The sequence below is a fragment of the Eublepharis macularius genome, chromosome 6 (assembly GCF_028583425.1).
Source record: "Eublepharis macularius isolate TG4126 chromosome 6, MPM_Emac_v1.0, whole genome shotgun sequence".
Lineage (NCBI taxonomy): Eukaryota > Metazoa > Chordata > Lepidosauria > Squamata > Eublepharidae > Eublepharis > Eublepharis macularius.
Window position 1 is genome coordinate 86,808,581 of NC_072795.1, and position 16,467 is coordinate 86,825,047.

Consider the following 16,467-nt stretch of genomic DNA (forward strand, 5'->3'; position numbering starts at 1 on the left):
CCGGAAGGAGAGGTAAGGACCTTCCAGCCGGGGGATCTCGTATATGCCCGCGACTACAGCGGACATCTGCCATGGGTGCCTGCGACCGTGGACACCACAACGGGACCAGTGTCATACGCCGTTGTCGCTGCGGATGGCAGGAAACTACGAAGACACGTGGACCAGCTACGACGCAGATGGCCGACCAGGACAACGGGAGCCGAGAGCTTACCAACGCCCAGTGAACAGGATACCATCCCTCCAGAAACGGACAGTGAAGCTATACCACAGCAGGCACCAACGGTCAGCTCACCGGCTGCAGAGGCAAGTACTACCCCCGAGAACCAAGCGGAACTAAGTAACGGGCTACCAACTGCCCAAACACCGGCTCAATTGTCGGACGCACTTTGTCCCTCGCCTCCAGTGACCTTATGAAGGTCCCAGCGGACTCGGACTACTCCCAGCCACCTGAAAGATTATATTTGTTAGGAGGTCAGTTCTGACTTAGGGGGGAGGAGTGTAATGTATTGGTCAAACTGTAGCTGATAGAGAACTCAAGGCTTTGCTATCAGTGGCCACTAAGTACGGGTGGCAGCAAATCAGGAGAGCCAGATAAAGACCAATCACTGAGCTGTAAATAAGTTACAATGTATGTGAGTTATGCAAACGAGGGTATTCTAAAGTACGTGTTCTCATTGGCTATAACTCTTTGGGAGGGAAAACTGGTATGTATATATATTGAGGGTTTCTGTCAGTTGTTGTTGTGTGTGGTTATACTGAATAAAGAGCTGTTGGTTTACTTCAAGTCTGAACCCACTATTTAATAAGTGTGATGAAATTTTAGACTGAGAATGAAAGAGAAGATGTCTGTAAGGTTATGCAGTCTACTAAGTTGACCTAGGATGCATTGGAATCGAATGACGCATGAGACAGGCTGGATCTCTTCTTCTCGTGCCTTTCGGTGTGCTTAAGCTGCTCGGAAACTATGCTCCTGCTCACTCTGCTAAGACACATAGAAATACAAAAAACCTTCCAAGCCAACAGAGGCTGCGTTCTTGTAATGTGTAGTCCTTTGCTAACTCTGACCTCTCATTATTTCTTCCTCCCAGAAGCACCCCTAGCGACTGAGGCACCTGCGACAGCAGGTAAGGAGAATCGTATGACCAAATTCTTCGGAAGCGGTTGTGAGTCAGGTGATTTTTTTTTCTTAGCCACTCTTCTTCTTCCACTTTTCTCCACCAGATTCTGTCACAGCAGTCATAGAACCTACAGGTAAGAAACACATTTCACGCATGCATTCAGCGAATAATTTTGTTTTTGTCGAAATAAACTAAGGACGGAGGGATGGAAGATTTAGTCTCTTCCCCAGTTCATCTCCAAAGAAAGTAAATGTTGGAATCAGAAGTGTGAGACGAGAATTTAGAGAATTATTCCTAGAGGAGAGTAGGATTATAGAATTGCGCCAAGGGAGGGGAACAGCTCATTCCGTGCACCCCTATGAGAAGTGCAGCAGAAGACCTTGCATGGAGCGGTGTGAATATCAAACAGAGATACATAAAGCTCAGGTGTAAATGATCCTGCTTTGTCCCAAATTGAGCATGGACTTTTGGCAACAGCATAGAAATACAGAGATGCTGGAAATCTTCCTCTGATACTCTGTTGCTTGGAGAATATAAAGCATGTCTGAAACAATTCTTATATCCATGAATGAAAAGTGTGACATTTGGAAAATTTTCAAACGCATGAAAGATAACGTTTTTAAAGAATGTACGGTTCAGTTTTCTTCTTGCTCTCTTCCTTCATTTATGACACAAGATCCAGCTGCTGCTCCTGCATCCTCCGTGTCAGCTGGTAAGGACCAAGTTTAACCGTATATTACAGTAAAGATTCAAAGCAATGCTCCTTTCCTCTTAATCTCCGCCCTTTCTTTTGGCAAAAACAACTCCAGGAGAGAAAGAACAGACTGGTAAGAAAGAGACGATCTAGTCTTCCATTTTGTGAGTAGTTCGGCCTTTGGAGTATGATGTATTACATATAGTACTGATGGATCGATAGATAGATTTGCAGCTGGATTGATGGGGGGGGGTAGACCTTCATCCCGGTTGCTCTCAAAAGGCCCTGTCAGTTGAGGTTTTGGACCCCAAGAGAGAAAAGTACTCACCTCCACATACACATCAGGGAATCGGTGGAATTGTAGCATGGAAGGAGAAGTGCTGAATCCCTGGCACCAGTGGTTCCGCAGAAGGACTGCTAGTAGTGTGATGAAATTTTAGACTGAGAATGAAAGAGAAGATGTCTGTAAGGTTATGCAGTCTACTAAGTTGACCTAGGATGCATTGGAATCGAATGACGCATGAGACAGGCTGGATCTCTTCTTCTCGTGCCTTTCGGTGTGCTTAAGCTGCTCGGAAACTATGCTCCTGCTCACTCTGCTAAGACACATAGAAATACAAAAAACCTTCCAAACCAACAGAGGCTGCGTTCTTGTAATGTGTAGTCCTTTGCTAACTCTGACCTCTCATTATTTCTTCCTCCCAGAAGCACCCCTAGCGACTGAGGCACCTGCGACAGCAGGTAAGGAGAATCGTATGACCAAATTCTTCGGAAGCGGTTGTGAGTCAGGTGATTTTTTTTTCTTAGCCACTCTTCTTCTTCCACTTTTCTCCACCAGATTCTGTCACAGCAGTCATAGAACCTACAGGTAAGAAACACATTTCACGCATGCATTCAGCGAATAATTTTGTTTTTGTCGAAATAAACTAAGGACGGAGGGATGGAAGATTTAGTCTCTTCCCCAGTTCATCTCCAAAGAAAGTAAATGTTGGAATCAGAAGTGTGAGACGAGAATTTAGAGAATTATTCCTAGAGGAGAGTAGGATTATGGAATTGCGCCAAGGGAGGGGAACAGCTCATTCCGTGCACCCCTATGAGAAGTGCAGCAGAAGACCTTGCATGGAGCGGTGTGAATATCAAACAGAGATACATAAAGCTCAGGTGTAAATGATCCTGCTTTGTCCCAAATTGAGCATGGACTTTTGGCAACAGCATAGAAATACAGAGATGCTGGAAATCTTCCTCTGATACTCTGTTGCTTGGAGAATATAAAGCATGTCTGAAACAATTCTTATATCCATGAATGAAAAGTGTGACATTTGGAAAATTTTCAAACGCATGAAAGATAACGTTTTTAAAGAATGTACGGTTCAGTTTTCTTCTTGCTCTCTTCCTTCATTTATGACACAAGATCCAGCTGCTGCTCCTGCATCCTCCGTGTCAGCTGGTAAGGACCAAGTTTAACCGTATATTACAGTAAAGATTCAAAGCAATGCTCCTTTCCTCTTAATCTCCGCCCTTTCTTTTGGCAAAAACAACTCCAGGAGAGAAAGAACAGACTGGTAAGAAAGAGACGATCTAGTCTTCCATTTTGTGAGAAGTTCGGCTTTTGGAGTAAGATGTATTACATATAGTACTGATGGATCGATCGATAGATTTGCAGCTGGATTGATGGGGGGGGTAGACCTTCATCCCGGTTGCTCTCAAAAGGCCCTGTCAGTTGAGGTTTTGGACCCCAAGAGAGAAAAGTACTCACCTCCACATACACATCAGGGAATCGGTGGAATTGTAGCATGGAAGGAGAAGTGCTGAATCCCTGGCACCAGTGGTTCCGCAGAAGGACTGCTAGTAGTGTGATGAAATTTTAGACTGAGAATGAAAGAGAAGATGTCTGTAAGGTTATGCAGTCTACTAAGTTGACCTAGGATGCATTGGAATCGAATGACGCATGAGACAGGCTGGATCTCTTCTTCTCGTGCCTTTCGGTGTGCTTAAGCTGCTCGGAAACTATGCTCCTGCTCACTCTGCTAAGACACATAGAAATACAAAAAACCTTCCAAGCCAACAGAGGCTGCGTTCTTGTAATGTGTAGTCCTTTGCTAACTCTGACCTCTCATTATTTCTTCCTCCCAGAAGCACCCCTAGCGACTGAGGCACCTGCGACAGCAGGTAAGGAGAATCGTATGACCAAATTCTTCGGAAGCGGTTGTGAGTCAGGTGATTTATTTTTCTTAGCCACTCTTCTTCTTCCACTTTTCTCCACCAGATTCTGTCACAGCAGTCATAGAACCTACAGGTAAGAAACACATTTCACGCATGCATTCAGCGAATAATTTTGTTTTTGTCGAAATAAACTAAGGACGGAGGGATGGAAGATTTAGTCTCTTCCCCAGTTCATCTCCAAAGAAAGTAAATGTTGGAATCAGAAGTGTGAGACGAGAATTTAGAGAATTATTCCTAGAGGAGAGTAGGATTATGGAATTGCGCCAAGGGAGGGGAACAGCTCATTCCGTGCACCCCTATGAGAAGTGCAGCAGAAGACCTTGCATGGAGCGGTGTGAATATCAAACAGAGATACATAAAGCTCAGGTGTAAATGATCCTGCTTTGTCCCAAATTGAGCATGGACTTTTGGCAACAGCATAGAAATACAGAGATGCTGGAAATCTTCCTCTGATACTCTGTTGCTTGGAGAATATAAAGCATGTCTGAAACAATTCTTATATCCATGAATGAAAAGTGTGACATTTGGAAAATTTTCAAACGCATGAAAGATAACGTTTTTAAAGAATGTACGGTTCAGTTTTCTTCTTGCTCTCTTCCTTCATTTATGACACAAGATCCAGCTGCTGCTCCTGCATCCTCCGTGTCAGCTGGTAAGGACCAAGTTTAACCGTATATTACAGTAAAGATTCAAAGCAATGCTCCTTTCCTCTTAATCTCCGCCCTTTCTTTTGGCAAAAACAACTCCAGGAGAGAAAGAACAGACTGGTAAGAAAGAGACGATCTAGTCTTCCATTTTGTGAGTAGTTCGGCTTTTGGAGTAAGATGTATTACATATAGTACTGATGGATCGATCGATAGATTTGCAGCTGGATTGATGGGGGGGGGTAGACCTTCATCCCGGTTGCTCTCAAAAGGCCCTGTCAGTTGAGGTTTTGGACCCCAAGAGAGAAAAGTACTCACCTCCACATACACATCAGGGAATCGGTGGAATTGTAGCATGGAAGGAGAAGTGCTGAATCCCTGGCACCAGTGGTTCCGCAGAAGGACTGCTAGTAGTGTGATGAAATTTTAGACTGAGAATGAAAGAGAAGATGTCTGTAAGGTTATGCAGTCTACTAAGTTGACCTAGGATGCATTGGAATCGAATGACGCATGAGACAGGCTGGATCTCTTCTTCTCGTGCCTTTCGGTGTGCTTAAGCTGCTCGGAAACTATGCTCCTGCTCACTCTGCTAAGACACATAGAAATACAAAAAACCTTCCAAGCCAACAGAGGCTGCGTTCTTGTAATGTGTAGTCCTTTGCTAACTCTGACCTCTCATTATTTCTTCCTCCCAGAAGCACCCCTAGCGACTGAGGCACCTGCGACAGCAGGTAAGGAGAATCGTATGACCAAATTCTTCGGAAGCGGTTGTGAGTCAGGTGATTTTTTTTTCTTAGCCACTCTTCTTCTTCCACTTTTCTCCACCAGATTCTGTCACAGCAGTCATAGAACCTACAGGTAAGAAACACATTTCACGCATGCATTCAGCGAATAATTTTGTTTTTGTCGAAATAAACTAAGGACGGAGGGATGGAAGATTTAGTCTCTTCCCCAGTTCATCTCCAAAGAAAGTAAATGTTGGAATCAGAAGTGTGAGACGAGAATTTAGAGAATTATTCCTAGAGGAGAGTAGGATTATGGAATTGCGCCAGGGGAGGGGAACAGCTCATTCCGTGCACCCCTATGAGAAGTGCAGCAGAAGACCTTCCATGGAGCGGTGTGAATATCAAACAGAGATACATAAAGCTCAGGTGTAAATGATCCTGCTTTGTCCCAAATTGAGCATGGACTTTTGGCAACAGCATAGAAATACAGAGATGCTGGAAATCTTCCTCTGATACTCTGTTGCTTGGAGAATATAAAGCATGTCTGAAACAATTCTTATATCCATGAATGAAAAGTGTGACATTTGGAAAATTTTCAAACGCATGAAAGATAACGTTTTTAAAGAATGTACGGTTCAGTTTTCTTCTTGCTCTCTTCCTTCATTTATGACACAAGATCCAGCTGCTGCTCCTGCATCCTCCGTGTCAGCTGGTAAGGACCAAGTTTAACCGTATATTACAGTAAAGATTCAAAGCAATGCTCCTTTCCTCTTAATCTCCGCCCTTTCTTTTGGCAAAAACAACTCCAGGAGAGAAAGAACAGACTGGTAAGAAAGAGACGATCTAGTCTTCCATTTTGTGAGTAGTTCGGCCTTTGGAGTATGATGTATTACATATAGTACTGATGGATCGATAGATAGATTTGCAGCTGGATTGATGGGGGGGGGTAGACCTTCATCCCGGTTGCTCTCAAAAGGCCCTGTCAGTTGAGGTTTTGGACCCCAAGAGAGAAAAGTACTCACCTCCACATACACATCAGGGAATCGGTGGAATTGTAGCATGGAAGGTGAAGTGCTGAATCCCTGGCACCAGTGGTTCCGCAGAAGGACTGCTAGTAGTGTGATGAAATTTTAGACTGAGAATGAAAGAGAAGATGTCTGTAAGGTTATGCAGTCTACTAAGTTGACCTAGGATGCATTGGAATCGAATGACGCATGAGACAGGCTGGATCTCTTCTTCTCGTGCCTTTCGGTGTGCTTAAGCTGCTCGGAAACTATGCTCCTGCTCACTCTGCTAAGACACATAGAAATACAAAAAACCTTCCAAACCAACAGAGGCTGCGTTCTTGTAATGTGTAGTCCTTTGCTAACTCTGACCTCTCATTATTTCTTCCTCCCAGAAGCACCCCTAGCGACTGAGGCACCTGCGACAGCAGGTAAGGAGAATCGTATGACCAAATTCTTCGGAAGCGGTTGTGAGTCAGGTGATTTTTTTTTCTTAGCCACTCTTCTTCTTCCACTTTTCTCCACCAGATTCTGTCACAGCAGTCATAGAACCTACAGGTAAGAAACACATTTCACGCATGCATTCAGCGAATAATTTTGTTTTTGTCGAAATAAACTAAGGACGGAGGGATGGAAGATTTAGTCTCTTCCCCAGTTCATCTCCAAAGAAAGTAAATGTTGGAATCAGAAGTGTGAGACGAGAATTTAGAGAATTATTCCTAGAGGAGAGTAGGATTATGGAATTGCGCCAAGGGAGGGGAACAGCTCATTCCGTGCACCCCTATGAGAAGTGCAGCAGAAGACCTTGCATGGAGCGGTGTGAATATCAAACAGAGATACATAAAGCTCAGGTGTAAATGATCCTGCTTTGTCCCAAATTGAGCATGGACTTTTGGCAACAGCATAGAAATACAGAGATGCTGGAAATCTTCCTCTGATACTCTGTTGCTTGGAGAATATAAAGCATGTCTGAAACAATTCTTATATCCATGAATGAAAAGTGTGACATTTGGAAAATTTTCAAACGCATGAAAGATAACGTTTTTAAAGAATGTACGGTTCAGTTTTCTTCTTGCTCTCTTCCTTCATTTATGACACAAGATCCAGCTGCTGCTCCTGCATCCTCCGTGTCAGCTGGTAAGGACCAAGTTTAACCGTATATTACAGTAAAGATTCAAAGCAATGCTCCTTTCCTCTTAATCTCCGCCCTTTCTTTTGGCAAAAACAACTCCAGGAGAGAAAGAACAGACTGGTAAGAAAGAGACGATCTAGTCTTCCATTTTGTGAGTAGTTCGGCCTTTGGAGTATGATGTATTACATATAGTACTGATGGATCGATAGATAGATTTGCAGCTGGATTGATGGGGGGGGGGTAGACCTTCATCCCGGTTGCTCTCAAAAGGCCCTGTCAGTTGAGGTTTTGGACCCCAAGAGAGAAAAGTACTCACCTCCACATACACATCAGGGAATCGGTGGAATTGTAGCATGGAAGGAGAAGTGCTGAATCCCTGGCACCAGTGGTTCCGCAGAAGGACTGCTAGTAGTGTGATGAAATTTTAGACTGAGAATGAAAGAGAAGATGTCTGTAAGGTTATGCAGTCTACTAAGTTGACCTAGGATGCATTGGAATCGAATGACGCATGAGACAGGCTGGATCTCTTCTTCTCGTGCCTTTCGGTGTGCTTAAGCTGCTCGGAAACTATGCTCCTGCTCACTCTGCTAAGACACATAGAAATACAAAAAACCTTCCAAACCAACAGAGGCTGCGTTCTTGTAATGTGTAGTCCTTTGCTAACTCTGACCTCTCATTATTTCTTCCTCCCAGAAGCACCCCTAGCGACTGAGGCACCTGCGACAGCAGGTAAGGAGAATCGTATGACCAAATTCTTCGGAAGCGGTTGTGAGTCAGGTGATTTTTTTTTCTTAGCCACTCTTCTTCTTCCACTTTTCTCCACCAGATTCTGTCACAGCAGTCATAGAACCTACAGGTAAGAAACACATTTCACGCATGCATTCAGCGAATAATTTTGTTTTTGTCGAAATAAACTAAGGACGGAGGGATGGAAGATTTAGTCTCTTCCCCAGTTCATCTCCAAAGAAAGTAAATGTTGGAATCAGAAGTGTGAGACGAGAATTTAGAGAATTATTCCTAGAGGAGAGTAGGATTATGGAATTGCGCCAAGGGAGGGGAACAGCTCATTCCGTGCACCCCTATGAGAAGTGCAGCAGAAGACCTTGCATGGAGCGGTGTGAATATCAAACAGAGATACATAAAGCTCAGGTGTAAATGATCCTGCTTTGTCCCAAATTGAGCATGGACTTTTGGCAACAGCATAGAAATACAGAGATGCTGGAAATCTTCCTCTGATACTCTGTTGCTTGGAGAATATAAAGCATGTCTGAAACAATTCTTATATCCATGAATGAAAAGTGTGACATTTGGAAAATTTTCAAACGCATGAAAGATAACGTTTTTAAAGAATGTACGGTTCAGTTTTCTTCTTGCTCTCTTCCTTCATTTATGACACAAGATCCAGCTGCTGCTCCTGCATTCTCCGTGTCAGCTGGTAAGGACCAAGTTTAACCGTATATTACAGTAAAGATTCAAAGCAATGCTCCTTTCCTCTTAATCTCCGCCCTTTCTTTTGGCAAAAACAACTCCAGGAGAGAAAGAACAGACTGGTAAGAAAGAGACGATCTAGTCTTCCATTTTGTGAGTAGTTCGGCCTTTGGAGTATGATGTATTACATATAGTACTGATGGATCGATAGATAGATTTGCAGCTGGATTGATGGGGGGGGGGTAGACCTTCATCCCGGTTGCTCTCAAAAGGCCCTGTCAGTTGAGGTTTTGGACCCCAAGAGAGAAAAGTACTCACCTCCACATACACATCAGGGAATCGGTGGAATTGTAGCATGGAAGGAGAAGTGCTGAATCCCTGGCACCAGTGGTTCCGCAGAAGGACTGCTAGTAGTGTGATGAAATTTAAGACTGAGAATGAAAGAGAAGATGTCTGTAAGGTTATGCAGTCTACTAAGTTGACCTAGGATGCATTGGAATCGAATGACGCATGAGACAGGCTGGATCTCTTCTTCTCGTGCCTTTCGGTGTGCTTAAGCTGCTCGGAAACTATGCTCCTGCTCACTCTGCTAAGACACATAGAAATACAAAAAACCTTCCAAACCAACAGAGGCTGCGTTCTTGTAATGTGTAGTCCTTTGCTAACTCTGACCTCTCATTATTTCTTCCTCCCAGAAGCACCCCTAGCGACTGAGGCACCTGCGACAGCAGGTAAGGAGAATCGTATGACCAAATTCTTCGGAAGCGGTTGTGAGTCAGGTGATTTTTTTTTCTTAGCCACTCTTCTTCTTCCACTTTTCTCCACCAGATTCTGTCACAGCAGTCATAGAACCTACAGGTAAGAAACACATTTCACGCATGCATTCAGCGAATAATTTTGTTTTTGTCGAAATAAACTAAGGACGGAGGGATGGAAGATTTAGTCTCTTCCCCAGTTCATCTCCAAAGAAAGTAAATGTTGGAATCAGAAGTGTGAGACGAGAATTTAGAGAATTATTCCTAGAGGAGAGTAGGATTATGGAATTGCGCCAAGGGAGGGGAACAGCTCATTCCGTGCACCCCTATGAGAAGTGCAGCAGAAGACCTTGCATGGAGCGGTGTGAATATCAAACAGAGATACATAAAGCTCAGGTGTAAATGATCCTGCTTTGTCCCAAATTGAGCATGGACTTTTGGCAACAGCATAGAAATACAGAGATGCTGGAAATCTTCCTCTGATACTCTGTTGCTTGGAGAATATAAAGCATGTCTGAAACAATTCTTATATCCATGAATGAAAAGTGTGACATTTGGAAAATTTTCAAACGCATGAAAGATAACGTTTTTAAAGAATGTACGGTTCAGTTTTCTTCTTGCTCTCTTCCTTCATTTATGACACAAGATCCAGCTGCTGCTCCTGCATCCTCCGTGTCAGCTGGTAAGGACCAAGTTTAACCGTATATTACAGTAAAGATTCAAAGCAATGCTCCTTTCCTCTTAATCTCCGCCCTTTCTTTTGGCAAAAACAACTCCAGGAGAGAAAGAACAGACTGGTAAGAAAGAGACGATCTAGTCTTCCATTTTGTGAGTAGTTCGGCTTTTGGAGTAAGATGTATTACATATAGTACTGATGGATCGATCGATAGATTTGCAGCTGGATTGATGGGGGGGGGGGTAGACCTTCATCCCGGTTGCTCTCAAAAGGCCCTGTCAGTTGAGGTTTTGGACCCCAAGAGAGAAAAGTACTCACCTCCACATACACATCAGGGAATCGGTGGAATTGTAGCATGGAAGGAGAAGTGCTGAATCCCTGGCACCAGTGGTTCCGCAGAAGGACTGCTAGTAGTGTGATGAAATTTTAGACTGAGAATGAAAGAGAAGATGTCTGTAAGGTTATGCAGTCTACTAAGTTGACCTAGGATGCATTGGAATCGAATGACGCATGAGACAGGCTGGATCTCTTCTTCTCGTGCCTTTCGGTGTGCTTAAGCTGCTCGGAAACTATGCTCCTGCTCACTCTGCTAAGACACATAGAAATACAAAAAACCTTCCAAGCCAACAGAGGCTGCGTTCTTGTAATGTGTAGTCCTTTGCTAACTCTGACCTCTCATTATTTCTTCCTCCCAGAAGCACCCCTAGCGACTGAGGCACCTGCGACAGCAGGTAAGGAGAATCGTATGACCAAATTCTTCGGAAGCGGTTGTGAGTCAGGTGATTTTTTTTTCTTAGCCACTCTTCTTCTTCCACTTTTCTCCACCAGATTCTGTCACAGCAGTCATAGAACCTACAGGTAAGAAACACATTTCACGCATGCATTCAGCGAATAATTTTGTTTTTGTCGAAATAAACTAAGGACGGAGGGATGGAAGATTTAGTCTCTTCCCCAGTTCATCTCCAAAGAAAGTAAATGTTGGAATCAGAAGTGTGAGACGAGAATTTAGAGAATTATTCCTAGAGGAGAGTAGGATTATGGAATTGCGCCAGGGGAGGGGAACAGCTCATTCCGTGCACCCCTATGAGAAGTGCAGCAGAAGACCTTCCATGGAGCGGTGTGAATATCAAACAGAGATACATAAAGCTCAGGTGTAAATGATCCTGCTTTGTCCCAAATTGAGCATGGACTTTTGGCAACAGCATAGAAATACAGAGATGCTGGAAATCTTCCTCTGATACTCTGTTGCTTGGAGAATATAAAGCATGTCTGAAACAATTCTTATATCCATGAATGAAAAGTGTGACATTTGGAAAATTTTCAAACGCATGAAAGATAACGTTTTTAAAGAATGTACGGTTCAGTTTTCTTCTTGCTCTCTTCCTTCATTTATGACACAAGATCCAGCTGCTGCTCCTGCATCCTCCGTGTCAGCTGGTAAGGACCAAGTTTAACCGTATATTACAGTAAAGATTCAAAGCAATGCTCCTTTCCTCTTAATCTCCGCCCTTTCTTTTGGCAAAAACAACTCCAGGAGAGAAAGAACAGACTGGTAAGAAAGAGACGATCTAGTCTTCCATTTTGTGAGTAGTTCGGCCTTTGGAGTATGATGTATTACATATAGTACTGATGGATCGATAGATAGATTTGCAGCTGGATTGATGGGGGGGGGTAGACCTTCATCCCGGTTGCTCTCAAAAGGCCCTGTCAGTTGAGGTTTTGGACCCCAAGAGAGAAAAGTACTCACCTCCACATACACATCAGGGAATCGGTGGAATTGTAGCATGGAAGGAGAAGTGCTGAATCCCTGGCACCAGTGGTTCCGCAGAAGGACTGCTAGTAGTGTGATGAAATTTTAGACTGAGAATGAAAGAGAAGATGTCTGTAAGGTTATGCAGTCTACTAAGTTGACCTAGGATGCATTGGAATCGAATGACGCATGAGACAGGCTGGATCTCTTCTTCTCGTGCCTTTCGGTGTGCTTAAGCTGCTCGGAAACTATGCTCCTGCTCACTCTGCTAAGACACATAGAAATACAAAAAACCTTCCAAACCAACAGAGGCTGCGTTCTTGTAATGTGTAGTCCTTTGCTAACTCTGACCTCTCATTATTTCTTCCTCCCAGAAGCACCCCTAGCGACTGAGGCACCTGCGACAGCAGGTAAGGAGAATCGTATGACCAAATTCTTCGGAAGCGGTTGTGAGTCAGGTGATTTTTTTTTCTTAGCCACTCTTCTTCTTCCACTTTTCTCCACCAGATTCTGTCACAGCAGTCATAGAACCTACAGGTAAGAAACACATTTCACGCATGCATTCAGCGAATAATTTTGTTTTTGTCGAAATAAACTAAGGACGGAGGGATGGAAGATTTAGTCTCTTCCCCAGTTCATCTCCAAAGAAAGTAAATGTTGGAATCAGAAGTGTGAGACGAGAATTTAGAGAATTATTCCTAGAGGAGAGTAGGATTATGGAATTGCGCCAAGGGAGGGGAACAGCTCATTCCGTGCACCCCTATGAGAAGTGCAGCAGAAGACCTTGCATGGAGCGGTGTGAATATCAAACAGAGATACATAAAGCTCAGGTGTAAATGATCCTGCTTTGTCCCAAATTGAGCATGGACTTTTGGCAACAGCATAGAAATACAGAGATGCTGGAAATCTTCCTCTGATACTCTGTTGCTTGGAGAATATAAAGCATGTCTGAAACAATTCTTATATCCATGAATGAAAAGTGTGACATTTGGAAAATTTTCAAACGCATGAAAGATAACGTTTTTAAAGAATGTACGGTTCAGTTTTCTTCTTGCTCTCTTCCTTCATTTATGACACAAGATCCAGCTGCTGCTCCTGCATCCTCCGTGTCAGCTGGTAAGGACCAAGTTTAACCGTATATTACAGTAAAGATTCAAAGCAATGCTCCTTTCCTCTTAATCTCCGCCCTTTCTTTTGGCAAAAACAACTCCAGGAGAGAAAGAACAGACTGGTAAGAAAGAGACGATCTAGTCTTCCATTTTGTGAGTAGTTCGGCCTTTGGAGTATGATGTATTACATATAGTACTGATGGATCGATAGATAGATTTGCAGCTGGATTGATGGGGGGGGGTAGACCTTCATCCCGGTTGCTCTCAAAAGGCCCTGTCAGTTGAGGTTTTGGACCCCAAGAGAGAAAAGTACTCACCTCCACATACACATCAGGGAATCGGTGGAATTGTAGCATGGAAGGAGAAGTGCTGAATCCCTGGCACCAGTGGTTCCGCAGAAGGACTGCTAGTAGTGTGATGAAATTTTAGACTGAGAATGAAAGAGAAGATGTCTGTAAGGTTATGCAGTCTACTAAGTTGACCTAGGATGCATTGGAATCGAATGACGCATGAGACAGGCTGGATCTCTTCTTCTCGTGCCTTTCGGTGTGCTTAAGCTGCTCGGAAACTATGCTCCTGCTCACTCTGCTAAGACACATAGAAATACAAAAAACCTTCCAAACCAACAGAGGCTGCGTTCTTGTAATGTGTAGTCCTTTGCTAACTCTGACCTCTCATTATTTCTTCCTCCCAGAAGCACCCCTAGCGACTGAGGCACCTGCGACAGCAGGTAAGGAGAATCGTATGACCAAATTCTTCGGAAGCGGTTGTGAGTCAGGTGATTTTTTTTTCTTAGCCACTCTTCTTCTTCCACTTTTCTCCACCAGATTCTGTCACAGCAGTCATAGAACCTACAGGTAAGAAACACATTTCACGCATGCATTCAGCGAATAATTTTGTTTTTGTCGAAATAAACTAAGGACGGAGGGATGGAAGATTTAGTCTCTTCCCCAGTTCATCTCCAAAGAAAGTAAATGTTGGAATCAGAAGTGTGAGACGAGAATTTAGAGAATTATTCCTAGAGGAGAGTAGGATTATGGAATTGCGCCAAGGGAGGGGAACAGCTCATTCCGTGCACCCCTATGAGAAGTGCAGCAGAAGACCTTGCATGGAGCGGTGTGAATATCAAACAGAGATACATAAAGCTCAGGTGTAAATGATCCTGCTTTGTCCCAAATTGAGCATGGACTTTTGGCAACAGCATAGAAATACAGAGATGCTGGAAATCTTCCTCTGATACTCTGTTGCTTGGAGAATATAAAGCATGTCTGAAACAATTCTTATATCCATGAATGAAAAGTGTGACATTTGGAAAATTTTCAAACGCATGAAAGATAACGTTTTTAAAGAATGTACGGTTCAGTTTTCTTCTTGCTCTCTTCCTTCATTTATGACACAAGATCCAGCTGCTGCTCCTGCATTCTCCGTGTCAGCTGGTAAGGACCAAGTTTAACCGTATATTACAGTAAAGATTCAAAGCAATGCTCCTTTCCTCTTAATCTCCGCCCTTTCTTTTGGCAAAAACAACTCCAGGAGAGAAAGAACAGACTGGTAAGAAAGAGACGATCTAGTCTTCCATTTTGTGAGTAGTTCGGCATTTGGAGTATGATGTATTACATATAGTACTGATGGATCGATAGATAGATTTGCAGCTGGATTGATGGGGGGGGGTAGACCTTCATCCCGGTTGCTCTCAAAAGGCCCTGTCAGTTGAGGTTTTGGACCCCAAGAGAGAAAAGTACTCACCTCCACATACACATCAGGGAATCGGTGGAATTGTAGCATGGAAGGAGAAGTGCTGAATCCCTGGCACCAGTGGTTCCGCAGAAGGACTGCTAGTAGTGTGATGAAATTTAAGACTGAGAATGAAAGAGAAGATGTCTGTAAGGTTATGCAGTCTACTAAGTTGACCTAGGATGCATTGGAATCGAATGACGCATGAGACAGGCTGGATCTCTTCTTCTCGTGCCTTTCGGTGTGCTTAAGCTGCTCGGAAACTATGCTCCTGCTCACTCTGCTAAGACACATAGAAATACAAAAAACCTTCCAAACCAACAGAGGCTGCGTTCTTGTAATGTGTAGTCCTTTGCTAACTCTGACCTCTCATTATTTCTTCCTCCCAGAAGCACCCCTAGCGACTGAGGCACCTGCGACAGCAGGTAAGGAGAATCGTATGACCAAATTCTTCGGAAGCGGTTGTGAGTCAGGTGATTTTTTTTTCTTAGCCACTCTTCTTCTTCCACTTTTCTCCACCAGATTCTGTCACAGCAGTCATAGAACCTACAGGTAAGAAACACATTTCACGCATGCATTCAGCGAATAATTTTGTTTTTGTCGAAATAAACTAAGGACGGAGGGATGGAAGATTTAGTCTCTTCCCCAGTTCATCTCCAAAGAAAGTAAATGTTGGAATCAGAAGTGTGAGACGAGAATTTAGAGAATTATTCCTAGAGGAGAGTAGGATTATGGAATTGCGCCAAGGGAGGGGAACAGCTCATTCCGTGCACCCCTATGAGAAGTGCAGCAGAAGACCTTCCATGGAGCGGTGTGAATATCAAACAGAGATACATAAAGCTCAGGTATAAATGATCCTGCTTTGTCCCAAATTGAGCATGGACTTTTGGCAACAGCATAGAAATACAGAGATGCTGGAAATCTTCCTCTGATACTCTGTTGCTTGGAGAATATAAAGCATGTCTGAAACAATTCTTATATCCATGAATGAAAAGTGTGACATTTGGAAAATTTTCAAACGCATGAAAGATAACGTTTTTAAAGAATGTACGGTTCAGTTTTCTTCTTGCTCTCTTCCTTCATTTATGACACAAGATCCAGCTGCTGCTCCTGCATCCTCCGTGTCAGCTGGTAAGGACCAAGTTTAACCGTATATTACAGTAAAGATTCAAAGCAATGCTCCTTTCCTCTTAATCTCCGCCCTTTCTTTTGGCAAAAACAACTCCAGGAGAGAAAGAACAGACTGGTAAGAAAGAGACGATCTAGTCTTCCATTTTGTGAGAAGTTCGGCTTTTGGAGTAAGATGTATTACATATAGTACTGATGGATCGATCGATAGATTTGCAGCTGGATTGATGGGGGGGGTAGACCTTCATCCCGGTTGCTCTCAAAAGGCCCTGTCAGTTGAGGTTTTGGACCCCAAGAGAGAAAAGTACTCACCTCCACATACACATCAGGGAATCGGTGGAATTGTA